Raw genomic sequence first — 23,730 nt, forward strand, 5'->3', positions numbered from 1 at the left:
TGGTTATTTGACTGATTGCTCCTGAAGAGCATGGCTCTGATTGATTCCTTGTTTGTGAGAGAATAAATAGCTTTAACCTTTCAGAGCTCACTAGAAGTCCCTGAACAAGCTCCCACTACATCACTTAGCTGCTATTTGTAGAGATAGATAATTACCCCGGTAACATCAGCCACATCCGTCGTGTTGCATGTGACACGCAAGTGACTTTGATATATCCTTCATTTATCTCACAGTGTGAGTAGACTGTTAAATCAAATCAAACCCAGCAGCTACCTGTTTCCCCCTGGTGAGCCTTTTCATGTTGAGGCGTTTAATCATGTGGATTTGACAATAAAATACGAAAGTACAAAAAGCTTTAGCAGGTCCACAAGTTAATAGGAGCTGTAATGGTTCAAATCATTTGACGCCACTGAACCTCATGCAACCAACCTGTTCCGCTGTTGTGTTCTCAAACGTTGTTTTCACGCACACGTTACATGTGACAAACACGCAACCCAGCGGAAAACACGCTACCATCCTAGTTTGACTTACATCAGACAGCCACTCTGGCATCTGTCACACAGCCATGTTTAACCTTGCGTTAAAAGTTTTAAAACCTCGTCTCATCACAGACAAGTTGTCTGCTGACTCATCCTTCCACCCCCCATGGGGCCAGGCTCAGACGGATCGTTTGATCGGCCACATCTGACAGATGTACACATCCAGCCCTTCAATTAGTTCTCAATATTCCTCCCGGTCTGCCACAGTTTTTCCGGAAACAATTAATAGCACCACCAGGCTGACAGGATGTGTCCCAGCATTCCCCCCGCAAGGCCCTTCCCCCAGTGATGTCTGGGTGCTGTGTGGTGCCAGGCGGTTGGTGTGCTGGCCTTCTGTTTGTGTGCGGGTGCCAGGCTGGGGCTTATAGGGGGCTGTTGCAGTGCCATGCACATTGGGGTTCAGTTGACGAAGCATGGGGCTGGTGGTTACTAGTGCTGTACTGTGTTGGTGATGCAACATCGACCGTAGAATGGGAGGGCTTCTATCCCTTGTGGACCCACACATGGGAAGGAACACTTCATCACTGTAGGAGGATGTTTGTTGTTGCGTGGATGTTTGTTTATTTTAGTAACATCTTAAAATCACTTGAATTCTTAATCGTTGTGTTCGTGACTGTTTACGTTTCCGATTAAATAGATGTTTGATGAGTATACTTTTTTGAATACATAAAGCTAAGTTGTGTATTTGTAAAGAGAACCGTATTGAGCTTCGATTCGGAGCCGGCTCACCCACTGTTCTTTTGAAAACTGATTTGATGACATGTAACATTTTAAATATTGCTTGCGGCTCTATTGTGTACCTTGATTTCACTTAGCAACGGATGCATGAAAGTAAGGAAGAGCTATTAATACACCATCTCAGGTTACAGCATTAGCATCTTGTACGGAGGGAAAAGTCTACTTATTGCTCTCAAATAATTGCTGTAATTAGAGGGTGGCACTGGAGGGAACTGTGAACGGTCCCCTTTTAGCGACTCAGACATCGAGGCTAAACTAAGCTAGTGTTTCAACGTCTTCTATAAGATCTGATGAGGATCTGAGCCTCCATTAACGTAGACCTAAAACTTGTCAGTGCAAATGAACAAACTCTTTAGAAACTTCACACGAAGAGAAGTTATCTTGCATCTACCACTCCGGTTTAGCTAAGATATTATATGTAATTTCCCTGCATTAAGTCCATTATACAATCCTCCCAGATGTGACTAATCAATTTGGCTGGTAGGTAATCAAAGGTGACACAGACGTAATGTAGCGATCTAACACGGCAGAATTCAGAAATCCACATTAAGCCGTCAAATACACGTTTCGAAGTGTTTCGTGCACATTTTTATCATCCTACATTATGATTTCAGTTCACATAGTTGGGCGGTGGAACCATAACCTGAAACAAACCAATTACCAGAGAGTGTGCTGAGAGAAAGAGGGAAGACATATTGCCGCATTAATAAAGAGCGTTCACGATGTCAACACAACAGGCTCCTCTGTTTGGCACGCGAGCACATCTGTGTTAGATATTGTATTTGGTGTGTTTGGCAGCAAAGTCTCTGTGGCGCTCCAGACCGGGCGGCCCGATCCGAATAGGTCTTCCTGGCAGAATTGGATAAAAACAATTTATATAGTAAAGAAAGCCTCCTGCTTCATGCCTCCTGCCTCCTGCTTCCTGCCTCCTGCCCCCTGCCTCCTGCCTCCTGCCTCCTGCTTCCTGCCCCCTGCCTCCTGCTTCCTGCCTCCTGCTTCCTGCCCCCTGCCCCCTGCCTCCTGCTTCCTGCCTCCTGCTTCCTGCCCCCTGCCCCCTGCCTCCTGCTTCCTGCCTCCTGCCCCCTGCCTCCTGCCTCCTGCCCCCTGCTTCCTGCCTCCTGCCCCCTGCCTCCTGCTTCCTGCCTCCTGCCCCCTGCCTCCTGCTTCCTGCCCCCTGCCTCCTGCTTCCTGCCCCCTGCCTCCTGCTTCCTGCCTCCTGCCCCCTGCCTCCTGCCTCCTGCCCCCTGCCTCCTGCCCCCTGCTTCCTGCCTCCTGCTTCCTGCCTCCTGCTTCCTGCCTCCTGCTTCATGGCTCCTGCTTCCTGCCTCCTGCCTCCTGCCTCCTGCCCCCTGCTTCCTGCCTCCTGCCTCCTGCCCCCTGCCTCCACACTGGTTGGTTGGTACACCAGTTTAGGTGCACCTGGATTGGGAGTTGGGCCAGACATGAAGGGAACAACTGCAGTACCTGACAAGTGTGTGTGTGTGTGTCTTCCCCCCTAACTACCCAACCAGCCTGCTTGTCATCCACAGCAAGCCCTTAAACTCATCCAGTACATTTCCTGTTCCGGATTCATCCATTCGCTCACCCTCCTCTTTCTTCCCTCTTGAGAAGTAGATTTGCTGCTGTTCTAACCATGCTACCTTATCCGAGGAATCATTCAACCAGGTTTTGTCATGCCTGTTAATCAGGCTCCTCTGCCTTTGATTATTCCACAGACAAAAGCACTTCAAGCATTCTCTTCCTAATGACTGCCTCTAATAATGCACTTGTGTTTTGAAATCCTTTGTATATCGATGCGTGGGAAGCCGATTCTACATCAGCAGTGTATTTGTCACTGTCTGTGGAAGCTGGAGAAGGATGTCCACTAGGCAGAGACGAGGGCAGGAGCTGACAGCCATGTTTTCTAACTACAGCCTCTTGGAGTGTTTCAAAGCAGGCAGCCGTACAGATTGTGCCATTTGCACAGCTGCCATATGCTCTGACTGAAGCTCAGAATCCATTTGAGTCAGTCCACAGACAGCCAGCTAGAGCCATTCTCAGGGATTTCCAGACTAGGATAGATGTGGGACAGAATATGTCACATTGCAATTCAGTAAAACACACCCTCTATGTTTGCATTATGGATGAATCATGTGAAGATCCTGGGTGTTCGCCTGGTTCCTGATTCGAAATGGACCCCACTCTACTAGCGAGCTGTGAGGGGAGAGATGTTGGCAGGTTTTCTCAGGATGGTCCTCAATGCTGCACATTTTAAGTTCACAGATCCACTCTTTGTTATTTTCAAGTAGTTCGCTGAAACTCCAAAAAACATGTCCTTGGCCTTCTGCGAATATCACTGGAACTGTGATCCACATTCATACACAAGTACACATTCTCAAAATGGCCAAAGGCAGGGAGAAGGAAATGGTTCAACTGGAGGTGATTAAGTCCCAGGTGTGACTGCGATGGATTTCAAGTAATGCATTTCATCTTGCTGAAAACCGGCAGATTACTGGTTGACTGAGGAAGTAGGCTCTCTTTCTAAAGCTTTTAGGAATTCACAGACGTCTTCATGTTCCCAGAATACTCTGGACTGCTTTAAAAGATACAGTGATTGGTTGGCCCTAGTTTGAAAATATGTGTATAAAGGATTAAAAGTTAATTAATTAATAGAGCTTCTTAAGTTTCACAATGGGCTTAAACTGCATTTTAGAAATCAGGGCCTATGCTTTGGCTTTATGAAAAAACTTTCAACTGTGTTTATTTTCCAACATAAAACATTGACACCCTACCAGAAAGACAAACATGCAATTTAAGTCAATGCGCCAAGACACACAAATGCACAAATGCACAAACGCACATTATTTCAAAGATGACATTCAATGAAATCTATGTGTTCACAGTCAAGTCATAATAACGTGCAGTTGAAATGTTATTTAGGGTGCGTGAACAAGCCTTATAAAAATGAACAAACCATGTTTCTCACATCCGCGGCGTTACCTCACTGTCTGAGCATGTTAGTCAGGTGTTCCTCAACTTCTCAAAGTGGATGATTCAAGCGACAAAAGCAACTTTCTGCGATTGCCCCCGTCACGGTGGAAATTAAGCTTGAGGAAATTGACTGCGCACATCAAGGCGGAAACGCTTGTGTAGCCTACGCTATGGAGAGCCGAGTATCATCGCTAATAACTAAAAAGACGACAGGGAAAATTTCAGGGATTAATTTGATCTCTCCAGCCACTTCCACATCTAGATGTGTTCATTAGTCATCTATGGCCTTGTGTAATTGTCAGAGGTAATAGTTTGATATGAACAGCAGCGGTAGGACGCCCCTCTCCCCACAGCGGAGCAAGGTGAAGAGTCTGGGGTGTTGTAATATAGCTCGACGTGTCAGATGCTGAACTGGAAATAAATACACTTCACTTACGTGCTTGATCACTGATTGGACTCTATGAACAGATTGTTGAGCACAAATTCATACAACTGCTCACTTGTGCTTTTACAAACAATAGAGTATAATTGAATTTAAAGAATCTCTGAAAAAACATTCTCGCTCCGTTTATTTTCAAACGATAAGAGGGTAATTTGTAAAAGAATTACAACATATTAAGTCACATTCACAGACTACAGTGTAGATACTTTCAAAACAGACCAGACAATTTCCATCAATTGTATTGTCTTAAATTATATATTTGACTAAATGTGTTAACTTTTACGCTCACAAAATACATTTGGCTTAACAAAGAAGCCTAGCCTTCACTTGGGAGGGTGATCTTCTGGATCTTGAGCTGGAGGTATTTTGGGCCAGGGTGTATGTCCATGATATCATTATACAAGCAAACCCTCTGACCTAGCCCCAGCCAAGGTGTTTACACGACTTCCAAATCTGTCCTGTGTTCACCCAGCCGCCCCCCACCCCCTCAGACACCCAGAGTGCCGGTTACAAAACCATCACAGTGTCGCCGTCCATCCTCCGGGTCAGGGTGCATAGCCGCTGTTATGTAAGAGACGATCATCCTCCGTTACCATGGAGACGGCTCTCCCGGTTCAAGTCCGAGCGAGTAGGCTGGATCGAAGCTTCCCGGTTTGCTCCCCTAGCCAGAGACTGTCTCAGTGCTGCCAGGGTGCGCTGGGGAGGATTAGAGGTGTGTTTCGTGTCAGCCCTGCGTCGTGAGCTTTATTGGTAGAGAGCTCCCCGCTCGTTCACTCGCTCGCTCACTTCCTTTCAACTCTACCTCAACATGACGTGGGCTTCGGGCGTGAGCTTACTTCCAAATACATAAAAAGGCTCGAAAATCATCTCAATACACAACAAGACAAAAACAATGTACGCCGCCAATTGATCGAGGTTTCAAGTAGATGTGTGGGACCTAAAGCAATATTTATATTCTCTGTTGAAGAGCAATAATGCACCCAAACCTTTGGAGAGACACTCACAAACACAGTCTTAAAGCCTTTAAGTCACATTTGATGAAAAACAATTCTGTCTTCAACAAATATGCTGAAAGAAAAAGGCCTCCCCTCACCCAGCTGTGACCAAGCTGAAGTTACAGGTGGAAAATAAGCCAGAGGAGAGCAAAGAACACAGACCTGGTTTTTAATTACTGCAGTGGGTGACAGAGAGGTCAAAGTATGAGAAAGTGTAACAAATAACTAGCATCAGAAAGTGTGTGTGTGTGTGTGTGTGTGTGTGTGTGTGTGTGTGTGTGTGTGTGTGTGTGTGTGTGTGTGTGTGTGTGTGTGAAAGACAGAGAGAGAACAGAAGAGCTTAAAACGAATTACAGTTTTTCTGAATTGCTAAAACACTAAAACCCATTGGCTGAACAAAGTTCTCAGTTGCCTGAACTCATGTAGCTAATTGTGCAGTCTGTTGTCAATACCTTAAACCATTTCACATGGTAAAACACAATTTGCAGATCTCACATAGACTTTTCAGCAAAACTCTAAACACATTCACATTCTCAAAACACATTCTGCACTCTAATGCACATGTCATCCATACTGGTAAACACAAATGGCAACAATCAAATACAAATAGAGAAAACATGTCATTGACAAAACACAACCACTCAAAATTGATTTAACTTGTTTCAAATGATGTGACACAACCAATATAAGCCAGTTCAGAGAGCAAACAGGTTGTTGAAGATGGGAAAATATTGCTTGTGATGTCGACGAATTGCTCTGGCCTGACCCAGCCCAAAGACAAGAAGAAGCACATTGATCACATGTTTACTCCTTAGATTTTTGTCCCTTTTACTGTAGTATTGTATACTGTAGTACAGTGCATTGTAGGCTGTATACTGTACAATGAACAAATTGTATGGCCCTGAACATTGTGCTTTCCATTTGTTACAGTAACAGTACTGACTGCTCAATAGATTTTGACTGGTTGCAGGTTCATATCAACAAAGAACAAGAGTGAGTTGTGAGTAGTGAGATGCAGGGTACAGTACTGTATAGGGGTACAAGGAGGAGAAAGAACCAAAAAAATTGCAAAGAGCAAAGCAGAGTAGTAATTTCTTATACATTTTGAGCTACTATGATAGAACATGTTGTCGTTCATCAAAAGACAATGACGGATAAATATGAAATTTGTTTTGAGGTTACGTAAAAATGTACTTCTCCTTAAGAACTATATGTTTTGAACAATGTGTTTTCAATTTTTTGGTGTATTGTTTACTGACTGCTTGATAGTGTATATCATTTTGATCACTTTGTTTATGATTTGAGAGCAGTGTTTGATTTTGAGCACAGGTAAATCTGTTTTGAGGCGAAAGCTTGATTTTGAGCACAGGTAAAACTGTTTTGAGGCGAAAGTTTCATTTTGCAAGAGGATTCAGAGGTTTTGTAAATAGTGCTTGAAGATGAGGTTTTGTGTTTACAGTTTTGAGAAAATGGGTGACTGTTTCAAGAATGTGTTTTAGCAATTGTGAAAAACTGTAATCACAATTGATTAATTCTGCAAAAAATTGGCGTTGACATTTGCAAATGTATACACTGCAGGTCACAAGGCCAGCCTGAATATGCTGAAGCCTTAAGTACTAGATCCTCAACACACACACAAGCAACTTTACAAATACAAAGCTTATCAAAAATGATGTTGCGTTACTGTTGAGGTTCCTGTTTTCATCACTCTCTCACTTTGTGCTTGTTCTGTTGATCCTTTTTCATCCGTGTCTCGTTCCACCTCACCTGCCGGCCAATCAGAAGCTTGACTGATGTGGAGCAGGGCCTCGACTGAGAGGAACTGACTGGAAATCCAACTAATAATCTCTGCTGAAACGAACCATGAGAGAATGAGGCTGGCAGAAGGAGAGAGGGGTGGATAAAGTAAGAAAGAAGGCTAGAAAAAAAAGAAGAGAGAGAGAGAGATGGTAAGAGAGAGAGAGAGAGAGAGAGAGAGAGAGAGAGAGAGAGAGAGAGAGAGAGAGGCATAAAAAGACAAGAGGGGGTCAGAAAAGGAGGAGAGACTGTGTGTGGAAGGTGTCATGGCTGCCAGGTGTGGCTGTCGCAGAGAGCGTTGTCCCTGGCAGTGTAGAAGGGGCGTCCATGTGGCTGTACCTCTGCCACCATGCTTGGCTATGCTTAACAGGATTGGTTAACTGGCCTGTGGTATGGATGCCATTAATCCTTCTTATCCCCTTACTGCAGCTTATTCTGTGGAGGAGGGATAGCGGGAGGCTGCTAACTGTTGCTAATTGCGAGCGCAGTGTTCCTCCTGCTTTAGCGGGAGCGGGGGGAGAGCTTGCCTTACATCATGTTTCTCTTCTGGGTCTTGTATACACTGGAGCTCAAAGCTGTGTGTTCTCTCTAGAATGGTTCGGTTCACAGGTAAGTGGGTTAGTGGGATGTTGTCTCCTGCAACTATTCATGGCTAGTAACAGAAATCTGGAGCATTCTTCTTCTCACACTGTTCACAGCCTCCATGAAATTGTTGCATGTATAAATATTTGGTTACTAAAAAGATGTCTTTGTTGCTGAGGCTACCATTTTATGCTTTCAGTATCGTAGGAAACTGTGGCTCCTGCCAATCACAAATGTACAGCTCCCTTTAATGAAATAAAGGGAGAAGAATATAGTTCCATTATATTTGAAGGGTTCTGCGTGACTGTTCTCCTGACTAAAGTCTCCTTCTGTCCCTCTGATCGTTAGCGTGCTCCTCTGTGATCTGGGCTGTCTGTTGGGGCTGAGGGGGCTGGGGCTGGGGGGGCTGTGGGGGCTGTGGTGGCTGTGGGGGCTGGGGGGGCTGTGGGGGCTGTGGGGGCTGTGGGGGCTGGGGCTGTGGGGGCTGGGGCTGTGGGGGCTGTGGTGGCTGTGGGGGCTGTGGGGGCTGTGGGGGCTGGGGCTGTGGGGGCTGTGGGGGCTGGGGCTGTGGAGGCTAAGGGGGCTGGGGGGGCTGGGGCTGTGGGGGCTGTGGGGGCTGTGGGGGCTGTGGTGGCTGTGGGGGCTGTGGTGGCTGTGGGGGCTGTGGGGGCTGGGGCTGTGGGGGCTGTGGGGGCTGGGGCTGTGGAGGCTGTGGGGGCTGGGGGGGCTGGGGCTGTGGGGGCTGTGGGGGCTGGGGGGGCTGTGGGGGCTGTGGGGGCTGTGGCGGCTGTGGGGGCTGTGGGGGCTGGGGCTCTCGTTAGTGGCAGCCCAGAGTGGCTGATCTGTGACAGAAATCACAACTCACCAGTCCAAGAGAGAGAGAGAGAGAGAGAGAGAGAGAGAGAGAGAGAGAGAGAGAGAGAGAGAGAGAGAGAGAGAGAGAGAGAGAGAGAGAGAGAGAGAGAGAGAGAGAGAGAGAGAGAGAGAGAGGGTAGAATGAGAGAGACAGAGAAAGAGAGAGAGACAAAGAGGGAGAATAGATAACGAACAAGGAAAGGCAGGGACAGTAACAGATGGAAAATGAAAAGTAACAGAAAGCCAGTGGCAAAGACACCGAAATAAGGAGAGAGAGAGAGGGGACAGAGGGAGAGACAGAGAAAGAGAGAGACAGAGAGAGAGAGAGAGAGAGAGAGAGTGAGAGAGAGAGAGAGAGAGAGAGAGAGAGAGAAAGAGAGAGAGAGAGTGAAAGAGAGAGAAAGAGAGAGAAAGAGAGAGAGAGACAAGTTGACAGAGATGAAAAGTTGCCTCCACCCACGCTGTGTTCAGATCTGACTCTAACGAAGGGTTAGGGTTGGGTCACCAGTCTGAACCCAGGTCTCCACAGAGCTGACCATCAGGGAAGCAGCTTTATCCAGTTAGCAGGACAGACAAGCTCAAGCCCTGTTAGCCATTTCTTCTTCCGTGGGTGGCTCAGAAATTGCAAAATTAAATAAGATAATGGAAAAGAGGCAGCATTATTGGGTTAAGTTGAATCTACAAGGGAACGCTTTGTTCTAGCAAGGCCACAATCCAGAAATGGGGTTGAGAGAGGCTATGCATTTCCTTCAGTTAATTGTGCACAGTTCACATGCACTGGTATTTCTCCTGCTACTCTCCCTCCATCCCTCCTCCCCTCCCATCTCTCCTCCCCTCCTCCCCGCTTAGATTGCATTAGCCTTGGTGTACAAATGTGCCAGCGTTAACTTTATCTGGCTGAAAGATAGCACTTTGGTCTCTGGGGTAGTCGAGGGATATCAGAGGTTTCGCTGCAAATTGATCTTCCCGTCATAACAGGCAGGAAATCCAGCCACTGCTGTCAAAGCAATATTACAATGACAGGGCACAGTGCTTTTTCCTGGACATCTTAGGGACGTGTTTTAGCTTAAATAGATTTATCATCCATGGTGGGAACTAATGTTGTTTTCTCATGAAGCTTTTGTTATTAGGGGGGAACGTGTGTTTGCATTCCTGTTGGAAACATAAAGATCCAGCCATGAAGCTAGGCTTAGGGTCCGAATTTGCTGACTCTCTCGTGTCGTGTCAAACTCACCTTCAGGTTTCACCTGACTGTTTTCTTTTGTGACAAAGAAGGTAACATATTACACGCTCGATGCACCATTTTTCTGGTTTCTTTTAGTTAAAGTCACTTTACATCATTGTCATCGGATACCCCTTTTCTGTCATTGTAATCTTGTAATCAAAGTAACTAATCTCAGTCGGTATGTTGACTTATGACAGCAATTATATGTGGATTTGGCGTCATGACACTGAGAAATAAAATGTGAACTGTTTCTGTATTTTGTCATGCAATTAGGAAGCGTATTCAGCTGTCTCCTATCAACTCTGGGATGGCTAAACTTGTATAAAGATGTACCATCACATATCGCATTCTTTCTGTTCTTCCATGAGAAATCCCCAAACTACATTTCATCATTTCTGACAAACTTGACAAAGAATCATCCTCAAAACTATTTGCTGTAAACATTTCTTCTGGATGAAGTTTCTCAGTGACAGCGCTTGTCATGAAAAGCTGCAGACTTTGTCAAACTTTCCTGTTTCAAACCCTGACTGTGTTCCCTTTCTTCCTCTTTCATTGTCATCTAAATGTGTAGTTTGCAAAAATCCACTGACACATATGGTGCCATTTGTACAGCTACAACATTAGTACAATAGGAACCTACTTAAAAACGTCTTCTTGTTCACACTGAAGGATTTCACTCAGGTATGATAAATAAAGTGCTCTTCAGGGTGAGAGACAGAGCACACCTTGGCACCCAGCGAGTGTCATGGCACGCTGTCTCCAGCACGCCTGGCCAATCATCATCCGGATTGGCATGTTGCCTCTCATCCTCCCTGCTAATTGGCTTGCTTACATAAAAGGAACCTATGGGGGTAGAGGTTTTGATTGTCAGGCAGAGAGAGACGCAGTGGCTACCCAGCGCCGGTGGCAGACCAGGAGGCTGACAGCGCTGGCTCCGTCCCTCTCTGAGGACACTTCACAGGCTGAAGGGAACGTGGGGAATGTTGGACAGGGGGAAATGAAAAGTCAGTGAGTCCCGTGGAGGAGAGCGGAAGAAGAGAGGAAGTGAGATAAGAATGACCATATGAGCTCACATCAATGAACCTCACCAGAGTACACAGTAGATGTGTGTATTAGAGAGAGAGAGAGAGTATATGTGAGAGAGAGAGAGAGAGAGAGAGAGAGAGAGTAGATGTGTGTATTAGAGAGAGAGAGAGAGAGAGAGAGAGAGAGAGAGAGAGAGAGAGAGAGAGAGAGAGAGAGAGAGAGTAGATGTGTGTATTAGAGAGAGAGAGTAGATGTGTGTATTAGTGAGAGAGAGAGAGAGAGAGAGAGAGAGAGAGAGTAGATGTGTGTATTAGAGAGAGAGAGAGAGAGAGAGAGAGAGAGAGAGAGAGAGAGTAGATGTGTGTATGTCAGAGGAAGGATGTGCCTTGGGGGCGAAGTGGGGGGGTCAGTGTTAATCGGAGATAAATACCATTCAAAGCTTGCCAGGGTTATCAGTGCCCTTCCCTCCTCCTCCCTCCTTCTCTGCTCTCCTCCTCCTCCTCCTCCCTCCTTCTCTGCTCTCCTCCTCCTCCTCCTTCTCTGCTCTCCTCCTCCTCCTCCCTCCTTCACTGCTCTCCTCCTCCTCCTCCCTCCTTCTCTGCTCTCCTCCTCCTCCTCCCTCCTTCTCTGCTCTCCTCATCCCTCCTTCTCTGCTCTCCTCCTCCCTCCTTCTCTGCTCTCCTCCTCCTCCTCCCTCCTTCTCTGCTCTCCTCCTCCTCCCTCCTTCTCTGCTCTCCTCCTCCCTCCTTCTCTGCTCTCCTCCTCCTCCCTCCTTCTCTGCTCTCCTCCTCCCTCCTTATCCGCTCTCCTCCTCCTCAGTCCTTCTCTGCTCTCCTCCTCGTCCTCTCTCCTTCTCTGCTCTCCTCGTCCTCCCTCCTTCTCCACACTCCTCCTCCTCCCTCCTTCTCTGCTCTCCTCCTCCTCCCTTCTTCTCTGCTCTCCTCCTCCCTCCTTCTCCACACTCCTCCTCCTCCCTCCTTCTCTGCTCTCCTCCAAGCTAAAAGAATCCTCGTTTTTTGAAGCGGACACCTTGTTCACGTTGCGTTCAACGGAAGACAGAATTATCTTCCAGAGACGGACGAGAGAGGTGGCTACATCGGAGGGTACACCATGTGCTTGAGCAGACAGAAAAGAAAGGGGAAGAGAGGGAATGAGAGAAGAGTTCGAGGGAGGGGGGAAGAGAGGGAGACAGAAGAGAGAGTAAAGGAGGAAAAGGGGCACGTTTATGAATGACTCACAAACTGAGAGGGTAAAGTAATAAGCATCAAGGACACTGTGTTCCTGCATACGGAGAGAGAGAGAGAGAGAGAGAGAGAGAGAGAGAGAGAGAGAGAGAGAGAGAGAGAGAGAGAGAGAGAGAGAGAGAGAGAGACAAAGGGACAGACAGAGAGAAGGACGGACACGGAGGGAAAGCAATAGAGAAAGGGAGGCTTGACAGTTAATTGCAGTGACAAATTAAAGTCAAGCCTCTTAAAGTATCTAATATCAGTAAGACAGAGACAGCATCAGTTTAGAGATGTAAACAAATCCTCCACGTAATGGAATCACCACCTGTGGCTCGCTACTCTCACTCAGGAACAAATAATAGTGGTTTTGTGTGAGGAAACAGACAGACAGGCAGACAGACAGGCAGGCAGGCAGGCAGGCAGGCAGGCAGGCAGGCAGGTGGACCAGCCATTTCAGTGAGATGCCTAAAAAATGAATTCCATGAATCCTCATCCACACTTACGATACAGTACCTTTCAGATGCACCATGGGTGGATGTTTCACCCCTGGAGATTGAAGGGAACCTTTCACTCCAGACTCCTCTGGTAACAGGGCTCAGCAACAGTTTAGCAAGTGACAAGTGATCAACTATGTCACCAGTGGGAATGGCTGTCGCTCCACAGAACAGAACAATACAACCAACATGTAGTGAGTCATGTTCCGCTTCCTCTTCTGTGGAACTATTAGCCTCTGACAGAATCCTGCTAGTACTGAAATGAAAGAGTGCAGTGCTAACAGGGGTGCTAAGCTGTATAGAGAGATCCTGACTCTCTGCTCCAGTTAGGATGTAGAACTGAGATGAAACGTTGGTGTAATTCCCAGCTTCTTATCTGTATTTTGCTGCATCAAGAGTCCATCCTTTTTAGTCTTTAACCATAAGAGGTCTTTCATTTGTCTTTCATGTTTGCTGCAGTTTCCAAAACAGCGGCGGGAGATTGGTTGAGTTTTCTGAAGTGCAGGATTAATTTTGTGGTCTTTTATTTTTCAATTTTGGTTTTGTCATAAGGCAAAATGCCTAGCTTTACTAACTACGTACATTTTATGGATTGATATGGAAAGAAAAGGGATAGAAAGGGGAACTGTATGTTTGGCTAGACCCAGACTAGTACAAGATTATGCTTGCTAAAGATTACGAGAGGATGCACACCAATAAGCCTTTGCTTCCCATAAGACTCCACATATACACATGTCATTCTGGATTTCAAACCAAGTGACACATTTTTTTAAACCTGTTTGAAACTCCCTCCCACGCTAAAACCAACTCAATTCTCAACACATATATGTGGGCCGGAATCTCCAAATGTAGTCATGGAAATGGAAGAGGTTTGGGATGGGGGTCTGATGTGGCTGTGTCAAGTCCCCCGCTCTGTCAGGTTGGGAGTGTTTGTGTAGCATTGGTAAGGACCCCCCCCATCCACCCACCTCCATCTGCTACTCTCCACCCCCCACATCTCTACTCATTCGGGGGATGAGGTGGAGGAGGTGGGGTGGTCTGCTTTGATCAATGAAAGAAAAAAGTCTGGCTTTATCAACACCGGAGTCCAATTCTTTTTTATCAGCGCTCGGCAGAATGTTGAGAGGAAGCTGATTGGAATTCTCTTGACGAAAAATAACTCTACAAGAAAGAAAAAGGACGGAAAAAATAAGACAGTTAATTAAGCTAATTTCCCCCTGCATTGTTTTTGTTTTGGTTGATTATGTCCCATATTTTCTGTCAGTGGCCGGCGGTTACATCTCCAGCATGATTTTGTGATTCAGATTCTGCCATGGGTCCCTCTGGGATGAGGGCTCATTAAATTAGCGGGGGGAGATCTGGGTTGTCACACAGCCATGATGAAAGCCTTTGAATAGCTCTCCTTTAGGGCCGGAAATGCAAACCAAGATACAAGTACTGTAGACATGCACGTCACCATTTCAGATGGGGAATTAAGGAGCTTAGCATGCCACAGTTGTAGCATATGATCTGTAGTGTCACATTCACAGGATAAACAACAACCGAATATCATATAGAGCATCCAGCTAGGTGTCATTGCTAGGAAACCATTTCACACTAAACTCCATGCTCAAACATTCATTTATTTAACTATTCATTTACGTTATACAAGTAACTGTTCTGAGTGCTAGCCTGTATCAAAGTTTGTTGAAGAACCTGGTACCGAGCTTTATTGTTGCCCCCCATTTTTTTTTTACAGCCATTGGATTGTACATTTGCAAAGGATTTGTTGTGTAGACAAACTGTCTCATCAATGTTTTGATTTGAGTCTAAGACATAAAATGCATTTAAAATTCCTAAACTGCTAACCCCAACCTGAAAACAAAACGCATCAATTCTTTATGAACACATCCATTAATACATCAATCCTTTCCTCCATCTATCCTTCCATCACAACAACCAAAAAGGCTTAATGCTCTAAATATGGCTTGGCTGTGCAAGCAGAGTGTGATATCATTGCTGCTACAGTACAGATTTACTAAGCAGTCCAGCAAGGGATTACCTTTTCCACAACCGAGCAAAACGACAGTGATCTCCCCCCATTATCTTTCCAGAGGACTGGAGCGTCTGTTGACGTACTGCACAGCACTATTAATCATCTGTCCTTCCATCAGTGGGTGAGATTGAGACTGTATAGCTAGAAGACTGGAAAACAAGCCTAATGAAGAGGTGACCACCTATCATAGGATGGTAATTTTGTACATTTACATTTAGTCATTTAGCAGACGCTCTTATCCAGAGCAACTTACAGTAAGTACAGGGACATTCCCCCGAGGCAAGGTGAGGGTGAAGTGCCTTGCCCAAGGACACAACGTCAGTTGGCATGACCAGGAATCGAACTGGCAACCTTCGGATTACTAGCCCGATTCCCTCACCGCTCAGCCAACTGACTCCCCTGTATTTACGTTTTTTGGGGTGTCGAAGAGTTAACCCTGTAAGACCCCTTGTTGTAAAATTACAACGTCACCTTTAGCTCTTTAATTGCAAAATTTCTTTTTTTTGAAAGACCAAATGTATCCAATAGCTTTGCAAGACAATAGGACCCATTGGTTATGTAAATGTGGTCGTGCAAATGTGTTTTTTGGAGAGCTAAAGGTGATGTTGAAATTTAATTTTTAATTGGGTATTACAGAGTTAAACAGAAAATATCTTCATGCACAGGTAGACATGAAGACGTTTAGTTTGTTTGACAGTCTCATGGATATTCAGAGCTCAGATGGTAAATAAAAACATTTCACTTGCTTGTGATTGGTCAGTGGCAAAGTATTTTGATGCTAATCTGTTGTGAGGGCACCACTCAATGCTGTGGTGCATTTATGATGATGCTTTCTCTTATTCAAATACTTCTGTCGCATTAGGTAAAGGTTCCCATTCATTTATAATTACACAGATGAGGGTAATTTGCAAACAAACACGGCAGCAAACAAGTTATTGTTATCTGTTAGTAACTAAGGAATAATGGACTGTTGTCCAAACAAGTGATTACTCAAACACTCCCACTGGTTTATTTGACTGTTTTGGTCTCGTCAGTCCTCCCACCTACCCCATTACTACACTGGTGGAACGATGGAGTAGGAAAGAAAGATTGAGACTATGGCCCAGTTTAGATATTTAGTTATTTATAGACTGTACTTTTACTGTACATATTGGTGTATCAGATATATAGAGAGAATAAGAGAAGAGATTGAGAGGCATCTATAAATAATGACAATTCATTATGAACACAGGCCATGAAGTTGCAGAGCATCAAAGGTTTTTGTGGCATGGACAAAGAAAGATGTAAAGACAGAGAGAGACAGAAAGAGAGACAAGAAGAGAGACAAGAAGAGAGACACAGAAACAGAGAGTGATAGATACAGACAGAAAGAGAGACAGAATAAAAAGGCTATGGGCGTCAAGGGATTACGACATTCGCTGAGCAGAAATCCAAATCTGCTTTCAACTTGTGCATTTTGTTAATCCGCACTATTTGGTTATTTTGTGAAGGTATGCGCAGTCAGTAACTGACTGACGTCATTGGTCCAACTCAGACAGATAAAAATGGGTTTTAAACATACTGTTTCTGTATGATATCATCATCCCATCACTGATGACCTACGTAGGGCTCTATGCCTGGGGGAACAGATTACTGAACGCATCCTCCATTTGTTCAGTTTAGGATGTCGTGACAAATTACAAAATAAAACTGCATGTATTACAATGATTTATTGCTTTCTCCATAAGCCCATTTAAGGCTTTCTATGACGACAGTAACGATTAAAAGATATACATTTCTGTGGAAATAGGGATCCAGTTACCATCATCCTCATCACAACCATCATCATCATCCTCATCAGTGAGTAAGACAAATCAATGATAATGAATGTAAGGTTGAGGGGTAGTGATTATTATTGATTACTGATTATCTGCTGCACATGCTACATGCGGTTCTATATCGTTAAACGTGGCTGATATCCCAATACAAGACCACCTTGCATCTACTCCTTTAAGGTTGACGTAGGTGAAGCACAGGAGTTTGACTGAGCACTCCTAGCCTACCCTCCAGCCCTGATTCCACTAACTCATTTACACGTTCACTCACCGGAAGACCGGTAAAACTCAAAGGGAACATTGGTGAATGTGAAGAATGTTGTTGAGTGAGTCTCTTTGGATGTAGTCTGCATAGCTCACATTCACAATATAATACAATCCACAAATAACTGTAAATATACAATTGAGGAAGTTTTGTCCGTGTCACACAAACACACAAGCACCAATGTGTGAATCCAATACCGGTTTTGCTGTTTAATGTAGTAGTTTGTTGTCAAGCTCACCCTGCAGCGCCCCGTGACCCCGCCCCCGAGGAAATTCAGGAACGAGCGTGACACGTGATTTATTTGCTACAATCCAGTATGGCGGAATTCTTCAGTGAATGATCTCAGGCGCTTTCTCCAACGGGTCCTAAACCCCACAATCTGGTACCGTGCTGCTGGACCTAGGAAACCTTAAGGGACAAGAAAATAATCAAAACAATGAATGTTTAGGGGGTAGTTTTTCTGCTAGCGCTCCGCCTTTAAAGAAACACACTAAACACATCTCCAGTACAGAAATTGCAAGTGGATAAAATCTGGATAAAGTCTGATTTGGAAGTCTGTAGTTTACTACCGGGAGCTCAAAGTGAACTTGATATGGTTTTCTCCTCCGAGTGCTAGCTCAATTTTCACGTGAGTAGAGCATTTTATTTGGGCGACTTTACTGTGTTCAGAGTTTGATACATTTTTAAATACATTTTAGGTATCGTTAGGGTGCAACATTGTTGTCTTAGGTAACAGTGCTACGACACCAGAATTGACATTGTTCAACAGTTTAAAGTAGTTTACCAGGGAAAATATAAGCGACATGGTTCAAATGAGCGTCTCGTAAATAAAACAATTTGTGACGGGAATTGTTTTCATCTTTCCTGCTGGTACTGGTAATTTTTCCCTGTTCATTGACATTTAGGCTCATTGAAAAATGAACCATATTTGTTTGTGGTAAAACCTCTCAGGCTGTATGTCATACTGTGACGATATATTTTGCGTAGCAGGACACTAATAGATGCCATTTAAATCATCTGCCACTGTCAGTGAGTTTGTTTTCATTTTTCTATTTTGTCGGCCAGTTGTTTTCATGTTGTTCGTAAATCGCCGACGTCGTAAATTGAAGCTCGAAGAGTTTTTAGAGTTTAGTTGGAAGAGATTTTAACCTGGGCTACAGTAGGCTATTTTATTAGGTGTGTATCGCTGACATTCTTGCCCCAAAACTGGCCACAGTTCGTCAAAATTCATAATAAAACATTAGGACAAACGAACGGATCCAAAAATATTTGGGACATGTTTTTGTTTGACTTGGTACGTAAGCAGTGTATCACATTGCCATTATGAAACATCCCAATACCCTACAATTGCTCCCAAACAATGGACTTAATTTCGAATTCGATCTCTTCATCTTTTTTTTGAGAAGCATGGTCATGAGTTTCAACAAGGTGTTTGCGGGTGCAGATCATTCGGTTGAGGCGATATTATCTATCGAGGAGTCTGTTCGCTTATCTAAACTGGACCTCACGTTTGTATCTCGGCTTTTTGCGCTTAGGCTCTAGCGGAAGCTATTCCTTCCACATTCCATCTCCCAAGGACTCTCCAGACTCGTAAATTCCAGGCCTCCCAGGAAGACGGTCATAGCTGCCTTCCAAACACTTGGCACTGGCGACCACTTCTTACTAACGACTTGGCGACAACTTCTTAATGACGACTCGACTAAGGGTATGGAACTACACGTAGCCTACTAGTATTCCATACACTAAAATTTTAAATAATAACTTATCTGACCTGACGTGGTCTGTGTAATTCAGGTCCGTAAAAGATAAGAGCATAGGATGATCGACTAAACTTGTCAGACGATCTTCTCAGGGGTAGGTGTTGATGGGATTAGTTGCCTGGTTGAGCATCAAGCTACAGTATCCTGTACCGTAGCACAGGTTACTCCCGTGGCTTAGAGTCGATCATATTCTTTTCGTAATAGTTATAGGGAATCAGGTGGCTGAGCTGTTAGGGAATTGGGCTAGTAATCAGAAGTTTGCCAGTTCCATTCCCGGCCGTGCCAAATTATGTTGTGTCCTTGGGCAAGGCACTTCACCCTACTTGCCTTGGGGGGAATGTCCCTGTACTTACTGTAAGTCGCTCTGGATAAGAGCGTCTGCTAAATGACTAAATGTAAATGTACCAAACACCGTTATCAAAGAAGGATCACTTTATTTCAAAGCTAAAGAATGGATACAGCTTGAAAACTCTCATCTGAAGGAGAGGAGACATGGAGAGTGGGTCCAGGTTCCCCCTGTCACTCCAAGCCTGTCCAGCGCCCCTCCTGATAGGCTATCAGGGTACTGATCCCGCCCTCCTACTCCCCTTCCTAACAAACACAACAATTAGGATAAGTTGACAGTCAGAAGAGAGTGTTTGTTGTCGTTGTCTCTCTTATGAAAGCTAATAGGACCGTTAATAGGGCTGTCTACTTGGGGACATAGAGACATGTGCTCCTCCGAGCACGACACCCACCCACATACACACACAGCATGACACACACACACTCACACACACATACACACACAGCATGACACACACACACACACTCACACACACACACAGCACGACACGCATGTCCAGCACAACACACACACCGCCAGGCTCCAGAAACAGCCTGCCTGCGTTCAAGACTCCCATCATCCCCCTGTGTGTTAAGTCACTCAGCTTAATGTAGTAGATTCGAGTGTGAAGGAGGCTTCAAGCTTCCCTGTGGAAGGAGAGCGAGGGAGGAGAGCTGGGGAAGGGGCCTGCTGCTGATGGGGAGAGTGGAATAAAAGGGAGAGAGGGATGAAGGAAAGGGTTCCGGAGATGGGAGAGGATGGCTGTGTAAGGCAGTCTGGAGAGCTGTCGTTTAGGAGGCTTGGCTGATGACAGGGAAAGTGTCCACTTCCTGTTTTTTGTTTGGCTGAGAATAGAAAGCCTTTTGTCGCCATGGCACAGTGCGGGGGTGTCGGGACTCACGCTAGCGACGGCTCACGCTAGCGACGGAAACGAGCCGAGTTGAGTCTAGTATGGACAACATGATCCTCCCTCAGCACCTGTGGGACCCACACATTTACATTTAGTCATTTAGCAGACGCTCTTATCCAGAGCGACTTACAATAAGTACAGGGACATTCCCCCGAGGCAAGTAGGGTGAAGTGCCTTGCCCAAGGACACAACGTCAGTTGGCATGACCGGGAATCAAACTGGCAACCTTCGGATTACTAGCCCGATTCCCTAACCGCTCAGCCAACTGACTCACACCACACAAGCGGCTCCCTACCCATCTTCTGTTCTTCATCAGAGAGAACTGTTGTTGGCAGTGTTTCCTGTGGCCTTGTACGGTGAACAAAGCTTCATCAAGCTTTGAGTTCACAGAAAATCAAGGAGTCCCCAGCTACTATCTGGCCGTTTTTCAAACCCTCCCCCTTCCCTCCACTGTGTTTTGTTTTACTACTTTCAGATGAACAGGTTTCAACGGAAGCTTACATTTCCGTCGTGGTCTCGGGTGTAAAGCTGACACATGATACATTGCATTGACACATGCATTTGTGTCCGATTTGAATCTAAAACTTGGGGTCCTGTTGTTGCGTGATAATGATGTAAACAAGTCTCCTTGTGTCTAACTAACCTGACTGTCCAGCTGTTTCAGGCATGGCTGGTTGTGATGTAGGCAGTGGGTCACAGGGACTCTTGTTTTGATACACCTACCTCCAGATGGTCTCATCAGAGCAACACTGCTTCCACTATTTAGCCTGTTGGATCATGTCGTGGTACGTTTAGGTCATGGAAATGTGGCTAGGGAGGTTCTGCTACGATGGGAAGATGATTTCACGTCTGAAGATCGGCACAGTGTCCTGACTGACCCTGCAGGGTCCACCTCCATGCTTGTGTTAATATTTTACTTACCTCTTCATTGCATTCCTACAAGAAATGTTTCGGCAGGCTGACAGTTGGGGTATGGAATGAAGTTTCGGAACTGAAACTATTTCTCAACAAGCACAAGTTGAGGCATGGTCTCACTGTGGTGTCGGCTGCTGCCCTGAAGCCACGTTCGGTTGAGGAGAGAAAGGATGGGGGTGTAGTTTAGGGTGGAGTGTGAGTGTTGTGTCAACACTGGGGCGGCCCTGTCACGTCAGATGGGGTATCACCCTCCTGCCCCATGATACAGACCCCTCTTCTGCCCTCCCCCACAGCCGTCACCCCCTGCCCTCCCAGTTTCATCACTCTCAGAGAGGACTCTCAACCGAGACCGTCACGATCACCAAAACAACACAGAAGTTCCTTCTGCTAATAAAAACAAAACACCAACATGCCAATTATGGCTGCGTGGAGGAGTACACATGGATGCTAAGCTAACCCGGCTCCCTGAGTGAATTATTCATAGTCAATTAGGCCTGAGAGGCGGCTGCTCCTGTCTTAGCAGAAGTGCGTTTCAGTGATTCATTTGGCGTGCGCCACGTAAGACCCTAATTGTTGTTTACCTCTCACAATCCCACACCACATGTTATTTTGATTCCGTCGTGATTACTCCAAAGCATCTCATCGTGCCTGGGAAATGAACTCCATTACGCTGCAGGAAGACCATATTTCTTCCGAGCGCCAGCGTTTCAAACGGCGTGTCGCGAACGGGCTGTAATTCAGCGTCTGCGCGTCTGTCGGGGAACGGCGTGAGGAGGTAAGAGTTGTGGGCCTCAGATCAAATCAAATCAAACTTTATTTATATAGTGCATTTCATACCAAGAGGCAACACAATGCGCTTCACAGAAGAGAGAGGGAGGTGGGGGGAATACAAACACTTATGTTTGAAACTAATTTTCCAGAGGAAAGAAAAAACCTGATCACCCATTTGGGCTGATGTAGGAGCCTCAGAGCAGAAGGTGCTGCAGCTGGTTGTGGCGCTGTGTTCCTGAGGGAACGTGTTCCTGAGACCTCCCAGGAGAAGACATGGGGGCACCTGCTATACGTCTTGGGGTCGTGGGGGTCAACTGCAACGTTAGAAAGTTAGTTGGCAGTTAAACACTTCTCGGTGTCTCTGCAGTCACAATACACACTGTACCTCACACGAGTCATCGTGGAGAAGCCTGAAAGAGACCCATTCTAGCCTGCAGGCTAGGCTGTTCACAAGCACTCAGATCAGCACAATTATGTGTGGTATTGTGGTGTGCGTGTCAGTGTGACCCTGGTATGTGAGGTCACCTGTAACATGTTGTGACAGGCTGTGAAAGCGCAATTCACATTTGTACTAAAAAGTTCACCGCATCCAAACAAAGAGCTTGTGAGTTGTATTTCACTGTGGTGAAGGTTTGAGGTGGCTATGTAAGAAGTTTTGAATATATTTCGCAAGAGTATTGAGTAGTTCATTGGCCAACACTTTACATTTAAACCAGAAGTCACTGTTCCTGTCAAGGTTGTTGTAAACATTCTGCATCCATCAATACCTTAACTCCTCAGATCCGGGGCCTCAGAGGAGTCACTGTATGGTCGTCATAGCAGCAGGCCTACAGGGTCGTCATAGCAGCCGGCCTACAGGGTCGTCATAGCAGCAGACCTACAGGGTGGTGGACATCTACAGACACCTGCCATGGTGCCACCATGATCCTCTGACCCAGCCCTCTTCTCCATCGCCTCGCTGCCTCCCTAACGCTACCCGAGCACCAGGGCAACAGATGGCGTTCTCCAGCACCCCCGCTGAGGAGCACTGAGGTCTTCTCATCCCACCTCTTCATCCTCCTCTTCCTCCTCACCAGTCCAGACAAGCAGCAGAACAATGAGCTCACGTAGTCGCCCAGGTAAGAGAATGGCTCTGATTGGGTGGTTTGATACGAACAATAACAAACGCTTAAATCGTGTTTGTGTGTGTGCGTCTGTTCTTCTACAATTTCCTGTTAAGTCTTCTGTAAACTTTCTCACAACTGCGGGTCAAGCCTGTGAAGTTGCCTTATTTTGCTGTATTTGTGAGAGGATGTCAGATCAGCGACCAATGGCTGCCTGAGCTATTCTAACGGTGTGTTCAGTGACAGCAGGTGTGTCTCTACAGGTGAACACACAGCACCAGGTCTTGTTGGGTGAAGGTAGTGCTCGCCATTACAAAACTAGTCGAAAACTATTACAAAACTAGTTGAAACCCCTTGAGGGTTTAGATGTGTGTGTTGTGTGTGTCTGCCACTCACAGAAGCTCCAACAAGGTCACTCCACACTGGATCTAGCTGTACCTTGTCCGTGTGTTGCCCACCCTGTGCACCGTTACGGGGGCCTCCAGACGTCTAGCCGCCCCTTTGAGCCCCGTGTCTGTGGAGGGAGAGACTGTGGGTTCACAGGTAATCTGGGGGCTTGCACTAACAGTGTAATGGGCTTTACCCTGGCCACAAGCTGGGCCGGAGAGCTGTGATCCCTCGTGTCACCTGCTGCTAACCCAAGCTTCCTCTTCTAGAGATGGGAATTGGGGTTAGTGGTATTGGGGGGGGGGGAACCCGTTCCTCTCACTATGGCCCTGTCCTCATGGTCCATGGATAGTAGGGTGCTTTTTAGGGTTAGTTTACTGCCCCTTAGGGCACCCGCCCCTCCCATCCCAGTAACTAGTAGGGTTGGGGTTAGGGTTCAGGTTAGTGATGTTAGTGACATAAGTGTTCGGCTAATCGGAAAAGGTCAGTCTGTCTCTCCACGTGTGACTCCTGCTTTCTCCTGGAGGATCACTCAGAGAGTCTGAATATTAAATCT

The 23,730-nt window shown here is 45.9% G+C and overlaps 1 long non-coding RNA gene across 1 annotated transcript in view; it reads left to right on the plus strand.

Annotated features, from left to right (window-relative positions):
* Positions 1-17,328: 17,328 nt before the first annotated feature.
* LOC134016076 (uncharacterized) overlaps positions 17,329-23,730 on the plus strand; it is a 35,163-nt gene continuing 28,761 nt past the window's right edge. Inside the window, exons 1-2 of the long non-coding RNA XR_009929391.1 lie at positions 17,329-17,631; positions 22,465-22,802. This is a non-coding gene — a long non-coding RNA (uncharacterized LOC134016076). The remainder of the gene's footprint in view (positions 17,632-22,464; positions 22,803-23,730) is intronic.

The sequence above is a fragment of the Osmerus eperlanus genome, chromosome 3 (assembly GCF_963692335.1).
Source record: "Osmerus eperlanus chromosome 3, fOsmEpe2.1, whole genome shotgun sequence".
Classification (NCBI taxonomy): domain Eukaryota; kingdom Metazoa; phylum Chordata; class Actinopteri; order Osmeriformes; family Osmeridae; genus Osmerus; species Osmerus eperlanus.